General features: G+C 46.0%; 1 long non-coding RNA gene across 14 annotated transcripts; it reads left to right on the top strand.

Moving 5' to 3' along the window:
• Window positions 1-718: 718 nt before the first annotated feature.
• LOC106855896 (uncharacterized) lies at window positions 719-17,256 on the top strand. Of its 14 annotated transcripts, XR_015803696.1 has the most exons (8): window positions 722-2,425; window positions 2,531-2,598; window positions 3,196-3,276; window positions 3,895-4,022; window positions 7,059-7,179; window positions 7,866-8,025; window positions 12,166-12,334; window positions 13,571-17,256. It is a non-coding gene; the product is annotated as an uncharacterized LOC106855896 (long non-coding RNA). The 14 variants fall into 14 exon arrangements; XR_015803687.1 differs by having other exon boundaries at window positions 719-2,425; window positions 3,196-4,022; XR_015803692.1 differs by lacking the exon at window positions 3,196-3,276 and having other exon boundaries at window positions 726-2,425.
• Window positions 17,257-19,080: the final 1,824 nt, after the last annotated feature.

A 19,080-nucleotide genomic window follows, 5' to 3' on the forward strand; every position in this document is an offset into this window, starting at 1 on the left:
CCGGGCGGACCGCAGTCCCTTTCGCCGTCCCCTTGGGGGGCACCGGGGCTCCCGCCGCGACCCCGCGGAGCTCCGCGCCCCGATGGCGCCCGCACCGCGCACCCGCACCGGGCCCGCCGCGGGAGGAGCGACGCTCTCCCTCTCCGGAGATCCCTCCTCCCGTCCCCCTCGGGTCCTAAAATGGTGGGTCGGCCGCCCTCCCTCCCCTTCCTTCTCCCCCTCGTCCCGTCCCCCCACCCCGTCAGCCCCGCGCTCCCGGAGCCCGCCCGTCGCCCCCGCCCCGGCCCCGCGGGGCAGCCGCCCCTCTGTCCGTCCCGGCCCGGGATCCGCGGGGATCCGGCGCCAGGCCCGCGCCTCTCCCGGGAATACGGCAACGGCGATCCCGGGAATACAGCAACGCCTCTCCCGGGAATACGGCAACGCCGCCCCCGGCGGCCGCCCTTACCTGCGCCGGGCTCACATCGCGGGGCCGGGGCCAGCGCTGCCCCCCCCGGCGCCCCTCGGCCGCCGCCTCGCCGCCGCCCTGCGCGGGGCCGCAGGTATGTCATGAGTGCCGAGCGCGGCTCCAGGTGAGCCGGGCACACCTACAGGAAGGCAGGCGGGCCGCCCTGATTGGCGTGCGGGGCCGGCGGCCGCGCTCCGACGGCACCGCGGCGGGGCAGGGCAGGGCAGGGCGGCCGGGGGCCGCGGCGGACACGGCGGCCCTGGCCCCGCTCCCGGCCCGGCCGGCCGCAGCCCCCGACACGTCCGAGCGGAAGGTATTTTCCTTAATTTTTTTTTTTTTTCTTTAATTCAGTAGTAAGAATATGGGTGAAGGTCGCAGAGGGAATGCCACACGAGGAGCGGCTGAAGTCGCTCGGTTTGTTCAGCCTGGAGAAGACTGAGGTCAGAGCTCACAGCAGTTCTGCAGCTTCCTCACGAGGGGAGGAGGGGCAGCTCTGATCTCTGCTCTGTGTGACCAGGGACAGGACCCAGGGAATGGCTGGAGCTGGGTCAGAGAGGGTTAGTGTGGATATCAGGGAAAGGTTCTTCCCCCAGAGGGTGTGGGGCACTGAACAGGCTCCCCAGGGAATGGTCACAGCCCCAAGGCTGCCAGAGCTCCAGGAATGTTTGGACAACGCTCCCAGGGATGCACAGGGTGGGATTGTTCCAGTGTCCTGTGCACGGCCAGGAGTTGGACCGGATGGGCCTTGTGGGTCCCTTCCAGTTGCAGTTCAATTCTGTGATTCTGTAGTAACTGTGTCCCTCTCAGATTTGGACACAGCATTTGTTTGCTTTGCCTCTGGAGTGCACCTGACCCACCAGCCCAGGTGTCTGTACCAGCTTAAGAATCGGAGGTGCTTCTTATTTCTTAAGCTCCCTTCATTATCCGAATCTCTTGTTTTCCCACTCCTTAACTTCACATGCATGACTCCTTTGCGTTTCCTCCCAGCAGGCAGCTGGGGGTTCAAGGAAAAGTGTTGGGTTGTCCTGGGCTTTATAGGATTACAGGATCCCAGGCAGGATTTCATCCAAGATCATCAAATAAATGTAAATTAATGAAGCACCTGAATTCTGAAGAAATTGACCAGGATGTGGGTAGAAAAGCTCTGTAGGCTGCATTAAAAGCTGAATCCACATCTACGATTCCTGAGTGTTCCGTCTCTTGTAGGTACACAGGTGCTTATAGGGATACAGGATTTATGTGAGGGTGCACTTTGCCATGGCATATTATATAGATCTTTGCTCACCAAAATTGCAAAGTGTGCAAAGCATTATCTTAGGTGGCTGAGGAAGGCATTATATATTATATATTCTGTCTCTTCAAATTGGTATCCAGAGTTGTCTCTTTGCTAAGTCTGGTTTTTTCTCCTAATCATTTCCTGAGGCTTGCAGGTGTATATCCTCCAGGATGTGTTCGGAAGATTTCAGCAAAAGAGAAAGAAGGAGCTTGGCTCAACCACCAGAGAAACCCTGCAGCCCACACCCAGGCAATCCTGAGTCCTCCCTTCCCTGTGAGACCCGTGTGGAGTCTCCCAGGCAGGAAAACTCCCCTCAGAAGTGGAACACTGAGAACTCTCCCCAGACAGCCACAGAATCATCCTCGTGCCTGCTTCTGCCTTCTGATTCAATTACTCCTTTCATTCGTTTGTGTGGGTGCCTTTTTTCAGCAGAGTGGATCAGCTCCTGCAGCTGAGATTCCCATTCCACATCACTGCATTTACAGTCAGCAGTGAGGAAAGGGATGCTTCAAATTCCCGGAAGCTGACTCTGGATCATGTCTCTCTTAGTTTGGTGTCAGACCTCTGGGACATTATATAAATAGCCCGTGCATCTTCCCACTGCATTTTCTAAGTTCCTAGCAGCTGGCAGCGGGTTGGAGTTGGTCATCCTGACTGGAAAACTGCTCCTTTTCTATCCAGAAAAGGGCATCTTGTTGTCTGAGGTGAGCTTAACCTCTCCCCCTGTCCTTGGCACCTCCAGCAGCTGCAGAAACAGTTTTCTGTTTGGTTTTGTGAATCATGCCTTGCTTTCTCTGCCTGCTGCACAGAGAGTTTGAGTGCCTGAACACATCTGGAACCCAGCACAGCGTGAGCAGGAGAAGGGCTGTTCCATGCTGTGAGTATCCCAGGTGGATTAGGCTGCAGAGTCTCTTAGCCCACCAAACTCTAGGCTGCAGCAGCTGAGTGCTGGTATGCCCCTTTCCCTTCAAGGACATACCTCCTTGGGGTGTGTATATATATATATATATATATATATATATATATCCCTGGTATGTCCCTTCCCTGCAGAGAGGCCCAACAGCACCAAGAGCAGTGCTCTGTACCCTGAAGTGCTCCTGCTTCCTGCAATGCCTTGTGCTATCGTGGGGCTGAGGGGCAGCTGGGACATTAACCTCCCACTCCTCCCACTCCGACATCCTCCTCGTAAACATCCCGTCCTGCTCAAGTCCTGTGCTGTCACATCCTCTCTGCTCTGCCCAGGCGCTATTCTGGGCTTAGTTCTATATGCAGAGCACACAGCTGGGCATGCCAAAATCCAGGCAGGCAGCAGGACAGAAAGTAACTTGGTTCGACTACTGACATACCACAAATACTGCAGAGAAGGAGAGTTGTTTAGGGCCTTCTTAAAACTAAAATCATTTGCTTGAGCCCTCCTTGGAAAGCCAGTTTGCTTCCCTAGGCGTGTTCAGCAGCTGTACCTTACTCCAAGCAGACGCAAACCTGTGCATATGGCATGAAAAACCCTGGTAATAATGGAAGGGAGCAGAACAGAGAGCTTGGAAGCTGCAGCACAGTAAGTTTACACAAGCAGCAAGTAAAACACCCATCCCCGGTGAGTCAGTCCCGGCCGTTTCCTTCATTTCCTCCAAGGCTCGCTGTGAACATCCAGCGGTAGCGGCCCTTCTGAAACCCAGTGTCTCCTTTCCTGCCCCTTGTTTACAGCTTTCCTTCAGCAGGGAACACAGTTCCAGCCTCCAGCACTGCATTTTCACTGCAGCAGGCTGAGAAAAGTGCAGACCCTCCCCTGGCCTCAGCTCAGCTCTGGTACTGCCAGTGCTCTTGTTGCTTTTTTGGGTGCCAGCACCTTCTTGAGCTACAGCAGGTGCTGAGGTAAGAGAGGAAAAAGTGTCACAGTTGCACAGTATATATTTTTTTTTAAATCTTGAATGCAGCTGTGTCATTGACAGAGGTTCTTTATCCCTACAGCCAACCTTTGGATTCAGTCTAGTGGGGCAGAAAGGATGCAGTGGGGTGTTACATTGTTTTAAGTGTGCAAATCATCCCTCAAAGATACAGGTTGGAGCTTCCCTGCTTCAGATTGAGGTGTATCTCATGCTCTGATTTCTTCTCCACATGACAGCAGCTAGGGAGGAGGACTATTTTTAGCTTTTGTTTCTTGGTTTGTTTACAGGAAGTTCTTCATTTGTGGGAGTGAGCTTGGGTCTGTCTCAGTCTGAGAATCTGCTTCAGTGCCAGTTGTGGATGTAGTTACAAGAGTGAATTCCTGCTGTTGTCTGGGAGAGGCATCATTTATCCCAGGTATTTGAGAAACTCTGGGTTCACACAGACAAATACTGATTTCTGGGATCTTTCCTGAAATTTGTTCAAGGAGATGTTCCAGGTGGCTGTGACAGAAAAGTTTAGGAAAATGCAGAGCTGGGAAGTTCCTTTGGGCGATATGGCTAGAAATGCTTTTCTGTGTGAAACTAGTTATAAATCCACATTGCTGACACAACCTGAGTTAATAACAGTAGCTCTGAGACAAAACCCATATTGTCAAAGAACATGAACATCCCAAGACAAGAACAGACCAAAATGGGCTTCCCCTATTTCCTTCTCAAGTGCCTTCTCCTGGGAATTCCAAATAGCCCGCAGCCAACAAGTGACCTAGATACAATGCTGTGTTTGCTCTTATGGAGTAAAACCAGGAGCAAAATAATCCACCCAAATTATGTATCTTTATAATCCTTATTCAACTTCATCCAGGATTTTTCCATACAAAAAAGCAGTAAGATTTTTGTACAAATGGATACCTGCAAATGAGCCACGGAGGGATAGTTTTTTGTCATGATGAATGATGTACCAGTTACAGTGAAGGTCTACATTGGATGGATTAAGTATGAATGGCCCATTTGGTGTGTTGTGCAAATTTTTTCCAAAGTAATTGCAGTGCCTGGCCTGATGTGCAAGTCAGGCCATTATCCTACACAGCTAAATTCCCCTTTTTTAACAGGGTCTGCCAGGAAAATTTAAACAAATGGACTTGAGACAAAGGCTACTGTTAGGGGCATGAGAATAAGGGATGGTCTGGAGAGTCCCTGCCTGTCAGCCACACAAGGTGGTAAAAGAATGTTTTTATTTGCACGCATCCTGTAGCCTGACATTGCCCAACAGTTCACTTGATTATAAGCTCCTGCCTGTTCTAAAAGGGATGAGGTGCTTCTGAACTTGTGGATGTTGGCCTGGGGGAGGCTGATGGGCTTTCCCAGCTCAGTTTACAGCTGCAGTCCAGACTGATGTCAAGGAAAATGACTGCTCATGCCACAGCTTCAGAAAGGTTTGGGCTGCACACATGCAAATGTTGGTTTTGTTGACCTTCCCTGATTTTGATGGAATTGAGGGTTGGAATGGCCAATTTCAAACAGCAAAAGCAGGCAAGATCACCTGAGATGTTACTTTAGTTTAGCTGAGGGTGTAAAAAACATCAGCTGGGCAGAAGGCAAGACAAAATACTGCTAAAAGCATAGCTACAAACCAAAGAAAGAAGAAAGAAATCCCCACAGTGTCTCCTGCTCAAGATTTCACATGATCAACTGCAGAAAAACATGACTCAAAACATCACATCTATTTGCTTATATACTGTTTTTCAAAAGACAGAAGGAAATAGCTTAGAAGTTAGTTCAATTCCAGTAAAATCCTTTTATTTGGGATTAAGAAAATGTGGATTCCTTTCACAAGCAAGAAGCTCCTTTGAATAAATATTGGAAAAAGGAGCTATACTAAAGGGGTTATATTCTCAGAAGCAATTACCCAACCTTTAATGATACATACTGTGCTTAAAGCAACTATCTCCTGCTCACCAGTAGCATTTGGCAACTCATTGATGGAATTCTCAGTGGAACAGTAGTAAGCGCTTACATTTTTAGGAGGATTTCCCTCAGCCAAATTTGCAAAAATTACATTTGATATACATAATGCATAACATCACATTCTCTTCTTCCTGTTGAATATATAGTTTTTTAAGCCCTATTCCCACCTGATTAATATATGGAGATTTATATGGAAGTATCCATGCAGGTAAATAATACAAACTTGAATTTTAAGGTTCTTTTTTTCAAAATACGTAGTGCAAGGAAAGGGTGGTTTATGACCAAGAACATTAATGAGGGTATTTTTTGGTACTTTATGCTGAATGTCAGCAGTAATTTTACTGAATAAAATTATTGCAGTAATTTCTTGCTTGGAGTCTACACATATCAGGAGGTCTTACCTGAGGAGGATCCACCAAAGATACCCAGGAAACACGAGGCAATACCTGTAAACAAGGATCCAAAAAATAAAAGCAGATTGAAAAACCCCAGTGCTTCATACTATTAAGATGCCTCCAAAAGGGCAGAAAGACATGAAGAAAATAACATGTACTGGGGGAATGAGTAATCAGACAAAGAAGAAGATAGGAAAGCTTTTAGTGGGCTTTGCTTTTTCTCCATCATCCAAAGTTTTGATTTTCCAAATTTTTGAAAATCCGGGATCACAGCATTGATAAATCCAGAAATACCACACACAAATTTTGGAAAATCTTAATGAGAACCGGTTATGCAAATATTTCCAAATAGTTCTTTTATAGTAGTCGATATTGGCAGTTCCAAGCTCAGTTACAGTTTCAAGGAAATCTTTGGGCTTATCCTTTTTCTGCCCTTAGATGCTCCATGCAAAGGGTACCCCAAGTTGCTTCTTCTTGGCAGGTGCCTTTTCCAGACTGAAATTCCCAGCTGAAGCTCCCAGGGAGCCTTTGGGAGGCAGCTCTTGATTTCTGTGGCACTTTCCATTTCTGTGTTGTAAGATTCTGAACTCTGCAAAAAGCTGGATTTTCCCCCAAATCCTTCTGTGATTCTTCTGTTGCAGCTAAATCCTTGTGCCCTCATGCTACAGTAAATTATTGCCCAGCCATGTTACCTTTCACATCCAAGTGCAGGTAATTGCTGGATTGGAGTCTCAGCCTTGCCCTTTACCTGCACCTCACACACTGATGTTTCTCTTCCTTCCTTTAGCAGTGAGAAAAAGCCTAAAGAGAGAGGATCTAGGATAATGAACATTGTCTGCTTTTGCCCTTTGAGAAGTCCTAGAGAAGGTTACTGGGACTCTTAAAATACTTCCACTCCATTTGGAAATGCTAAAGCAAGAACTTCATCAGTCTTCCTCTGCACTTTTATATATTGGTGTTGATGGCAATAACTTAAGTTGGGCTGGGGGAGGTGACACTCAAAGGCACCTGTAGAAATTATTCTGAACAAACCAATCAATTCACTACCAGAACATCTGGAACACTTCATTCTGCCTTTCTGTTTCTTTCAGATTCAGGAAGGCCACCTACCCTGTGGTCATTTCTTCACACTTTCTGCTCCAGCTATGAACTCTAGAAATAAATTACTGTAAGGGAAAGGTGGAATATGAACAAAGTCACACTACTGCACAGGTACTCTCATTCTAGTCCAGACCTGCTGAAATAGTTGGGACCTCTAGAAAACTGAGCACAGAGAGCAGAAGTGAAAGCAGCATGCTGCCTTCAAGGGGCTTGCCAAATATTCCTCTGATTCCAGCTGAAAGGGGGGATGTGGCTGGGTAGGAGCTGCAGGTGTGCAGGCTTTTCCCCATGCAGGCAGTATGTGCAGCCAGGTGGGAGGATGACAGCAGCTTTCCCCTGTGCTCAGAACAGCTGCTCTGCCCCAGCCCCCTCCTGCCCATCCCTCTGCACTCGGAAACCACTGTGCCAGGAAGTCGCTTCTTCCTAGCTGAGATCCTCACATGATAATGTCCGTTTAAGTGTTCTTGCTTGTGGTGCAGGTCAGTAGTAATGACTCAGGCCCGCCCTTCACTTTCCTTCTTCTTGTTGGCTAGACACAAAATCCAGCCCACAAATTAAGCTGTCCCATTCACCAATAACCCTGTTCATTAAAAAAAAATTGCACACAGAAGTCCTTAGTTTGTATTAAGGTCCTCTTCAGTAGCTGTGAAATCAAGCACTTAGAACTTCAGAAATCCCCAATTCTCCCTGCATTCCAGATGTAGTGTTTGGGATTTTTGTTCTGGTTCTCTTGGTGGATAGAATTACACATAGTTGTGTCGCTTTTAACGAGACAAACTAATTTTTCATCATCTTAGTTTTTGCAGAGGAGGATAAACAAAGCTGAAGTGAGCTTCTCTCTCTGTTCAGTGTCTTTGTACAAGTCCTGGAGGTGGAGATCTCCGAGCCTGGATGTGTGATAGTGTAGTGCCCCCTCATGGGAAGCTGTTCCTGACACTGATTCCTGGCTGCATCCAGGTGAGAGAACATCAGCCCAAACACCATTCTGTTTGCTGTACTGCTCCTCTGTGTTGGTTGTTGTCACACCAGCAGGTTTAAGAGAGCAACTTCCCTTTTCCACCCTCAGGTAGTTTTTGTTAGGATTGGGCACTGGATTGCTGTTAAGGCTTTCTGTCAGTGTTCAAGAAACATTGTAGTTTCACCTTTTTAAAAAATAAAATCCCTGGGATTTTAGCCACCCATGGTGGCTTTCCTGAAGGCCCTAAACTTATGTAACATAAGTCCTTTAATTAGATAACCAATCTCATAATAGAAAAATGAGCACAGATTCCCGACATTGGCCTGTTGTATACTGAGAGAGGTTCCCTGTGCCACTTACTCCCCTCAGTCTGGAAAAAGCAGCCTTTCCCATAGGATGGATTATAAAGATGGATGTGAGCTTGCACAGAAATATAATCATGCACACTGGGTGGGGAAGCATTGTTTGTTTGGACTTCTGATGCTGTTGGAAGGGCAGACTGAAGCAGGATTGTTTCCTTTGAGCAAAGGCACATTTTTCTTGAATTGAGCTTTTGTTCTTAACACACAAAAAGGGCCTTTTTTGTGATTCACACTGTGTGATATTTTTAGTTTTCTTTGCATTTAGTTAAGAACAGCACAAAAATAATCCTGCAAGTAAAATATAAAAGCAGAATGACCCTGTAAAAAGAGGGGGGTTTCAGCAAAAACTTGCTGCATTACTGTGGAGGCTCAGGGTGTAAAGTGGCTGTGGAAGGACCACATCCTTGTCCTGTGGTCAACATGCAGTGCCACACACTCTTCTTTCTCTTCTGACATTTTCACACCTCCTGAGACATGTGAGTTGAAGTCCCCAAGGAATCAGAGAATAAAGAAACAAAGACCAAAAGGTTGTTTAACCTTGTCACAACTGTAAGTAGATGTTTGATGTTCCATTGCCAGGACCTCCCCCTCCCTTGTTAGTGATTCTCAGAAAAACCATATGAGGCCCATCATCTTCGTAGGGTACTCACATCCAACCCCTGCTACCCCGTGTCCTGGAGCATTGTCAGATTGTTCTCTGTAATTCTGGGGGTTGTGCCTCATATTCCCTGCAGGATTCCCAGCAGTGGCCTGGATATCTTTGCCTTTATCCCAGCTCTGGTGCTGGACTGCCTTCCTGGCAGGTCTCACAGTGAGCACATTTCATTCAGGGGCTGGTTTCCTGCCGAGGTGCTTTCACTGATGCTGAGTAAGGAAGGGGTGAATCCTGGCTCCAGCTCTTCTCACTAGGAGCAAACAGATCAGGGGTCAACCAGCTGATCCTGAGTCAGGTCAATTCCCATCAAAACCCTTTCCATATGCGCTATGGGAGTCTGCCTAGATTGTTTCAGCTTAGATGCCCATTCATCAACACAAAAACCCCCTAACTCCATGTCCTTTAGGTAATCCATTACCATAAGACGTCTTGGTGGCCTTAATTACTCCTGATGGACCAGGAAGCCCAGAATGCCTCTGTTTTGGGAGTATTGTCTGTAGTGGATCCCAGAAGAAACATATGGTCTGGGTTTTCTTCCAGTGCCTGAGGTATATCTTATGGCCCTATATCATCAGATGCTGGAGATATGACTCTATGACCTTCTGTGAGACTGGCCCAGCCCACAGACATTTCAACAGGAGTAAAAATGCCCCACAGAATATCAAGTGGCTGCTGCTTCTCTACATGGGAGCAGGAGGTAACAGAGGAAGGTTGGTTGCAGGAAGGAGCTGCCATGTGACAGAAATAGCACTAAAAGGTCTTGGCAGCATTTACCTGCTCAACAACTGCAGGTTTCTTTGAGAAGAAAGATCAAAGTTTTCTATCCAAATAATATTTCAAATTTAAATGCCTGCATTGAAATCAGGATTTGTAAATCTATAGTAGCTTTGTTATCCAAATGTGAAACTTTACTCATCACCCCTATATTTAATGATCCATATGACATGCACGGATGGTTTCTCATTTGTATTTGAAAAGGGTAGATGGATTTTTGCTTTCCAAAGGCTATCTTGGGGACTAGCTTGGCAGTCCATCCTCTCCTGAGAGAGCATGGTGATGTCTGGTTAACTTCTGGTGCTGGGGGTTTCACAACCTCCCAGATAATATTTTCCAACTCTGGCTTACGCAGAGAAAGGTTTTGCAACATCTACTCTTGTTCTTTTCTCCTGTCTTCTTTTCTTTCCTGGAAATTAAGTTGGTTAGATTTTATCTCTGTCCTTCCAGCAGTGTAATCGCTGCCTCTCTTAATAGCAGCCTCTCTCTACTGCACTATCATGTCTTGCCCTATTTCCAGCCTTCTCCTCTAGACTCAATAAACTCAGTTCCCTGGTTTCTTCCCAGAGGTTGTTTTGCAAACCTCTTATCATTGCAGATGTGTTCCCACACGCAGCCTGCACCAGCCTGGCTGTGTGCTGTTCCCTGTCCCGTGCCAGTGGTGGCTTCTTGCTTCTCCTGGCCATGTGCTGCTGCACCCCCTTCCCTGTTCCCAGGGGCTCCCTGCAGTGGGGTTGGCCAGGATTCCTGCGTGGGTGTGGGGGGCCCTGCTGGGCCAGGTGCTGGGAGCAGGTGCCAGGCCCCCAGGCCCTGCTGAGCACAGGAACCAGCATGTGCAGCTCACTCCTCATGCATCTGCCAGAAAAAAGAGTCCCCATGGGACTTCAGGGCTTTGTCCTCAATTCCCAGGTTCAGGAGTCACCAGCTCTCTCCTCAGGGGCTCCCAGATCACAGAATCAGAGTGGTGCTGGAAAGGGCATTAAAGCTCATCTCATTCCAACCCCCTGCCATGGGCAGGGACACCTTCCACTATCCCAGATTGCTCAGAGCCCCATCCAGCCTGGCCTGGGACACTTCCAGAGATGGGGCAGCCACAGCTTCTGTGCCAGGGCCTCACCACCCTCAGAGTAAATAATTTTTTCCTCATACCTCATCTAAATCTACCCCCTGTCAGTTTGAAGCCATCCCTCTTTTCCTGTCACTCCAGGCCCTTGTAAATTGCCTCCATTTTTCTTGTAGGACTCCTCTGCCTATTGAAAGGCCACATAAGGTCTCTTCTCCAGGCTGGGGTTGAACAGCTCTCTAGGCCTGTCCTCATAGGAGAAGTTAATTAATTTCTGATTGATTTCTGGTAATCTGCTTTGGAGACTCTCCTAGGGGGAAGAAGTTCCCATCTTCTAAGGAGTGAGAGCATTTCAGGAGCTCCTGAGGAGGAAGGGCTGCCAAAGAACAGGTGTAAGTTGTCTCCTTCATTTTAGGAGCAGCAGCTTCCAGGATCAGCTGGACTTATGTAGCCTCCTTGATTCAGCTATTCGTGGTCATGTGCAGTGTTATACCACCAAATCCTTCCAGTCCAAACAGCATCTAGAGAGCTCATTATTCCAATATTCTAATTAATACTTTATTATGAAATTGGCACATTCTGCTGTCATTTATTTCACCCTCTTCCCAACACCCTTCTCCCCCAGATCATCCTTATATCATTCTCATGTTCCCAACAGATTCAGTGATCCCAAACCAGGTATTTTGTCCTACTGCCTGGACAAGATACTGCTTAAAATGCCAAAGAGCATGGACAAGGCAGCTTTCCCCTGCTGATCCTCCCCATGGGGATGCCAGTACGAGCTCTCTGCTGAACCTGGCCACTGATCCCTGGCTAAAGGAGCATTAATCCCTGGCTGTAGGAACACTGATCTCTGGATATAGGAACCTGCTCATCTCTGATTCCTCTATGTGCTTGTATTTGATTGAAATGAGACACTGGTTCCTAATGGGCAGCTGACAGTGGGATAAAAAAAGCTGTATTTCCTTCAGAAATTAGAGGAAAATACTGTCCCCAAGCCTGTCAAAACTACACCATGAAATTAATCCCCAAATCTGAAAATATGTATTAAAATCAAAGAAAGCTTCTGAACTGTGTTTGATTTTGAAACTTCTTGGGAGAAATGGACACTGTTAGATGGTGATTCATCTGATTTGTTTTAGGTGTCTACCTTAGGAATAGGTGAATCATACCCTAGAAATGCTGCTTTGATATTTGAAAAAGGGGCTTTTCTTATTTTGTTTGATGATCTATTCTCAGTTTGTTATTACTTGTAATATTTTACCTTTTTTTTTTTGATACTCAGTTAATCTTTGCTCAGGATGAGGATGGGCTGATTTCTCTGAGACCTGTGGTTTCAAAAAATTATCAGTTTCACTCCTGTGATTTCGCAGTTTGTCTTCTGGAAGGGATGTGTGGAATAGAAACAGTGAAGTTGTAAGACCAGAGAAGACAGAAGCCCAGAGGGGAAAAAGGTGAGCAAGTCAGAATCTGAAACAACAGTCAGGAAACGCAGATGATGTGGTTTCTCTAAAAAGCTTGTTGGTTCAGTTAGAGGGAAAGGGAATTTGTGTATGCACAGCTGTAGTTTTACTAACTGTATATAAAAAGGCAGATTAATTTATTGCACACGCTATCCAATATTGTTATATTAGATATTATACAATACCAGGATATACTGTTGGAGCTTCTGTATGTGTGTGTATGTACTGTTGTAAACTCCAAATCTATGTGCAGAGCAGCTTTACAGAAAACAGCCTGTATGGAAAGTGGTGGAATAATTAATTTTTTTCTTACACCCAGTGATCCAGCTTTTTAAAGTTGCTGAGACAACTCTAACCCTTCAGTATAGCTAAGAAACACCTGCAGATGGGACCTCACCTAAGGGATGGTCCCCTAATGTAAAGATAACTCAGTAGGACATAGACTTGAGCTTTAATTCATGTTCCTGTGGTTGTCTCCCAGCCCTAGGCCAGGTTTAGAGGTTCTTCATCACAGATATTTTATTCTCTTTGTTATATTTGCTTTCACCTCCCACTGAGCCTTTTTCAAGAGCAACTAATGAGCTGCATTCAGTGTCCTTTTTGATGTATGGGCTCTTATGAAAGCTGGATTTAAAAGTAGAAATGTGTTCATAAACTTTACTAATGAAAAGGGTGATAGACTGAGGGATAAAACTAATTTTGTTGGGCAGAAATTAATTTACAGTAGATGAACATGCTGTTACTCAAAGTAAGCAGCATCCAAGCTATTCATGGAATGGCATTTGTCTTCAATAAATATTTTACATAATACATGCAAGTTATTCATGGAATGGCATGCATTTTTCATAGAAGTTTTATGTAATGCTGGCCACCTGGGACTCCTAGGAATTAAAGATTTGGTAACAACGTGGTCTCTCATCTTATTTTCCATGATTTTGATCTCAGAGCTACAAAAGTGGTTGTAATGTGAGGGTTTCTTTTTTTTAAAATCCAGACCCCCTGAACATTTCCAGTCAGCTGCTGTGCATACAGGCCTACTAATAAACATTTGCTTTCCTTTGTGACCTCTCACAGATTTCACAGTATTTGTCTTAATGCCCTCCTCCAAAAAGTCAGCAGCCTGTAAATTGGAAATTTGCAATATGTCTGTGATGACTTGAGTTTCGAGAGGTATGGGCATGCTATTTTAAAGCATGACATAACTGAGGGGGGCTTGCTTTGTTGCAGGTACTGATGACAAATTTCCCTGGAAGCTCAGACATTAATCCTTGGGAAAAGTGAGTGTCAGGAGCCTGGTTATGGAGCCATGGGGCCATTTATGGACAGCCTTTGCTGGAGGTGGGTGTGGCCACAGCAAACTTCAGCCAGAGGGGGCAGGAGATACTTTGCCTACTGAATCATGGCACTAAATGTTCTTTTTACAATTATTAACAGTGAAATTCAGTGGAAGAATGAATCAGGTCATTGGTATTTAGTCTGAACCAGAGTTGTGAAACTTCAAGTGACTGTGCAAGGAGAGAGGTCACCATGATGATGTGCATCATCAAGGGAAAACATGTCCTTGTGCTTACACCTTTCTTTGTATTTCTTCTTGCTAATGTAGAAAAACTGTATCTTTCAGGTATTGAAATGAAAGGTATCAATGGTATCAAAGGTATCAATTCAGGTATCAATGAAAGATTGAAAGGCTTTTAAAAATTTCCTAAATGAAACTGCTTCTTGTCATCCCTGGATGCAATTCTGAGATTAAAAAAAGCCAGCATTTGCACAGATTTGTAATTTCCCAGGACAACCCCAAAATAAGTGGGAGCTTTGTCCATGTTTTCAGAGTGCTGCTGCAGTTGTGATCATCATAGAGAAAGGAAAAACACACAGATGAACCATGCAAAATAAGATGGTTAGTGGTTGGACTTAATGACCTTAAAGGTTCTTTTCAGCCTAAAAGATTCAGAGTAGTTTGGTTTGACCTCACTGTGGCCTTCCAGTGCCTGAAGGGAGCCCACAGGAAAGATGGAGAGAGACTCTTGACAAGGGCCTGGAGTGACAGGACAAGGGGCAATGGCTTCACACTGACACAGAGCAGGGTTAGATTGGATATTGGGGAAAAATCCCTGTGAGGGTGGTGAGGCCTTGGCACAGGTTTCCCAGAGAAGCTGTGGCTGCCCCATCCCTGGCAGTGTCCAAGTCCAAGCTGGATAGGGCTCTGAGCAACCTGGGATAGTGGAAGGTGGAGGTTGGAACCAGATGACATTTAAAGATTCCTTCCAACTCATTCCATTCTCTTCTGTAAATCCTTTCTCTGTTTCTGCCTTTGGATGGAACAAAATCCTCATGGAACAATATCCCTACCATTCCCTGCCCACAGCAGCAGTTGGTCAGGCACCAAGGAGCATGTCATATGCATCAGAAGTGGTTTTAACTGACTAAATAAATCTTTTGCTTCTGAATAAATCTCTAAATTTTTAATTATACTTTCCATCTTTGTGTCAGAATCACTATCTTTTGGTAGTGGCCAGTATTTAGCATGTGTCTCAGGCATGGTTTTTGACCACTATAAACACATTTTGCACACTTCTGGGTAGCTGCTCATGGCTGGTGTCCTGGCAAATTTTGGTCTCTGCAGGACTTGACCTTTAAATGTACAGGCTGGCCAAACTACAACAGGTAAGGAAGCTGTGAGGAACCCTGGCTGCTTTGCCTGCCAGCAGACTTTTTCAGGCTCCCTGCATTCATCTTGCCTTGATTCGTGCAGAAAGGGCCATCTATACCAGATACAGGGCCCTTTCCTTTCTGTGGCACCAACTTGGGAAGTTCCCTAGGTTTTGTTTCTTGCATAAGAAGTAAGACAGGGAGCTGTAGAGAAGTTTAAATAACTGCTGCCAGGCATTTAGAGCAATCATTCATGATTGTGGTTTTCCATTTGGTACCAGTGATGATTAAACTCGGCTAAGCCTCTCCTCTGCTTCCCTCAAACATTCTCCTCCTGTCACACTGGCACAGCTGTTTGCATGTCTGTACAATGGACTGGATCAGGAACTGATCCAGCTAAAAATAACCAAGGGTGAAGTGGGAAACTATTACTTTTCAGTCACTGAAATTTCAATCTGCATTGCACTGCAGCTGCACACAGAGCTGCACTGGCACCACAAATAGAGCTCAGGAGGAAGTGACCACAAGTACACACCGACGAGCAGATGAGGCTTTTGGAGGAAAAGGAGGCCGAACCAGAGCTCCAATGGGATGAGCAGAGTAGTACAAAACTGGCAGCTCCATTCCTCAGAGGTACTTAGCAAGAGATGAGCACCAATTCCAGCTGTGTGACATCCACTCGAAAAAGATTCCTAAACTGAACCTCCTCTGCAGATACTCGTGTGCAAAAAAGGGTACATTTCTGTTTAATGCCTTTGTTCTTCATCCTCTTAACTCTCTGCTGCTTCCCCCAGGCTCCTGTTTGATGGTATGGATTGGATGGTGGCATTACCAATTTAAGGAATCCTGAGATATTTGTTACCACCAACCTCAGACTGCAATTTTCCCTCACTTGTGCCAGCCTTGCGGTTTGTGGAGCTGTGCTGAGCACTGGATCGGGGAAGCAATCCAAATTAAAAATAACCCAGTGGTGTGGCTGGGGATGGCAAGAGCTTTAGCCATCCAGGATAATCTCCAGTTACAAATCACTGAGAGTGACTTGCCATTTCAGGATGTCATGAAAGCCCAGCCTCAGAAATACTTATTTAATACAAGGAATATGAACCTTTCAGCCAGTGGAGGAGCCGAGGGAATGAGGAGGCAGGAATTCTTTGCCCATGTTCATAAGGGACACAAGAGCAAACCTCACTGTCCCCAGATGGTAGCACAAAACATCTTCACACAGGCTTTGAACAGGAACAAAAGTTAGTGGCAGTGTGTGCTGTTCTACTGATGGATGTTCTTTTTTCTGTGGATTAGGGAGAAAGCTACCCGGATTTTTAAGGGTACTGCAAATATGGGGGCTGTGGTATCACCAAGAAAGGGAATAAAAGAGCCTTCTTCACAGACAGCTTCATGGTACAGAGTGAAGTAACAATTTGTGGATGCATTCCAGAAGAGGATGTATTCCTCTTCTCTGCTCTAGAGAAACAAAGCCACTGCTGTGATGCACCAGCACCAACATCCATGATCACACCAGCAGTGACGTCACTTTCACCTACTCACAGACTTGGAGGAAGCATCTGTAATTAGTCATTCTCTCTTGTATTCCAAGCTGTGTCTGGGTTTCTTCTGGCATCTCTCTTCAGTTCATGGTTCATGCCTCCTGGGTTGAGTATTTTCAAGTACCAGTCATTTCCTTTTTCTTTCCTTCCTGCTTCTGACTTGGCACTTCACTGCTCTCCCCAGGAATGCTCCTGCTGGGAGGTGACTGACTTGAGCACTGATGGCAAAGGTGGTGAATCCAGAGACTCCGAGCCTGAGAAACTTCAGGATCTTCTCAGGTTACATTTCTAGAGAAAAGAACTGACTTTCTCTCCATGTGCATTTGTAGCTGTGGTCACAACGGTGGAAGATGCAGATGAAACCCACAGTCACATTGGCAGCTGCATCCCAAATTAGCCAAAGGAAAGCAAATGCCTGAAGCTTAGGGCAGGATGTGGCTGCCCTGAGGTAAGTCCTGAGTGTTTTCACAACAACCCACATCCTCAGGACAGCTCTGACAGGTAACATCAAGGCTAACCACGCCAGGGAACTTGGATTCAAGGGTCCAGACCAAATATCATCGTGTTTGTTCATTGATCCTAATTCTTCCTTCTCTAGACACAGGAAAATGCTTCTGTTTCAGCCCCTTGCTCCCTGCATTCCCATTGCTGCTTCCCTTCTCCCAGTAATTGTTAAAATATTTTTTTTTTTCAATAAAGCATCTTGTGGTTCCTGTTTCACCCTACGTTCACATAAAGCCTTGATCATATGTCCAAAGAATTGGGAAGATGCCTGAAATCCCTCTAATGTGTACTACATGTAAACTCTGTTTTTCCTGTTTTGCTTGGTATTTCTGCCTCGAAGGCATCAGGAGAAATCCAAAGGTCGTCTGTTAAAGAAATCAGGCAAGAAAAGAAAGCAGTTGACCAGCAAAGAGGCACCTTCTTAAGCACAAGTCAGGTGCAAAGCTGTGGGAAGAAACTTCCCAGTCCCTGTACTGGAAAAGATCTGCTAAGGCTGGGAAAAGGGAAATGGAAGGACACACACAGGCCTGTCAAAAGCTCTGCCATCTGTAAAAGCAGGGGCACATCCTGTGTGCTTGGAGGTGCTCTGGGGTAAGCAAGGTGAGGCTGCCCTTTTGTTAGGGGAAACACTGACAGAACAGAGAAGTCTTCTCTGTGGTTGTGCTTGAAGATGGGAAGGCACAAACAGCTCAGCCAGTCAGGCAGAGTTCAGCAGCTTTGTGGGGAAGGTCAGCTGGAGGGAGAGACAGAGCAGAAAATGGCCCAAGGCAACACATGAGCAGCAGGGCAATGCAAGAGCTCTGGAAAGCAAAAAGAAGCAAGTCCAGGTATGAGGGATCAATGGGAGGATCTGGAAAGTGGTGACCATTCTCCCATGCAGCTGCTATCACCCCAAATTACATCTTCCCAGCAGCTTCAGGAAGTCTAACCCTCCCTCAGTCTTCCTTCCTAGTTGTTCATCCCATTTCAATCCCTTCCACTCTCCCTTTCCCCCACGTGGTGGCCTGGTTGAGTCATTCACTGCTGCAATGGCAAAATGCTTTGGGACACCTTAACTTTGAGTCTGTTGCCTCTTCTGGCCTCCTTTTGCTCAATCTCCTGAAATTTCCTGTATTTCCTTTTTTTTTTTTTTTTCCAGAGATGGGGGCTCCTGCTGATGTGTCTCTGGCTATTCAGACCAGTGTTGCTAAGGTGAACATGAAACAGAGCCTGAAAGGAAAGTCTGTGCATGCAGGGACACTTTCATTTGATACGTCTCAAAAAATGTTTTAGAGAATAGGCATAAAATACTTCTAAAAAATTACACAAAACACATCTCTTGTCCAAGATCAACAAAAATCTGTTTTTCCAGTCACAATGAAACAGAGAGTGTAAAAAGCTGTATTTCAGTCATCACTATTACATGCATTTTTTTTCCCAGCAGCAGACTGGAAAACTAGATCCCGTATAACCCAGGTGGCAATGAGAAAACAACCTCCTCAGAAACAGGTTCTTCTACCAGCAGGATGGTGTGTCACTGCAGAGAAAAAAAGACAAACCACTTTCCTTCATAAAGGAATGGTGACCACTGAGTGCCCTCCTCTGGCTTTTCAGATTCTTTCAGAAATGTGAGAAAATTAAGACCAGTTCTAAGAATGTCCCTCAACTCCAGATTCTTTGGGCTGAGAAATTGATGGGAACTCACTCTGGAGAGAAAGAAGGAAAGAAAGGGAAGCGAGGGAAGGAAATGATAAAAAGAAGGGAGGGGAGAGAGAGAGAGTCAGGATAACACCTCCAGGGTGACAGATTTTATTTCAGAGAAATCATTCATGCATTTCTGTCTCTCAGGTATTTCTAAAGTGCCACAGTCTCACTGCAGGATATAAGCACTGTTAGCACAACAGAAATTTACAGTATTCTACATCCCACAGCTGGCAGGAGCATTTGGGCACCAGCTGGTGACCACAGGTCTAGGATGAAGCACGCTAGGGATGCTCTGCTGGAATTAGAGTAACTAATTTGCTTTTTCCAGTAGTCTCCCACTGTCTTGAGGAAGGGGCT

Source organism: Sturnus vulgaris, chromosome 5 (assembly GCF_052056855.1).
Source record: "Sturnus vulgaris isolate bStuVul1 chromosome 5, bStuVul1.hap1, whole genome shotgun sequence".
Classification (NCBI taxonomy): Eukaryota; Metazoa; Chordata; class Aves; order Passeriformes; family Sturnidae; genus Sturnus; species Sturnus vulgaris.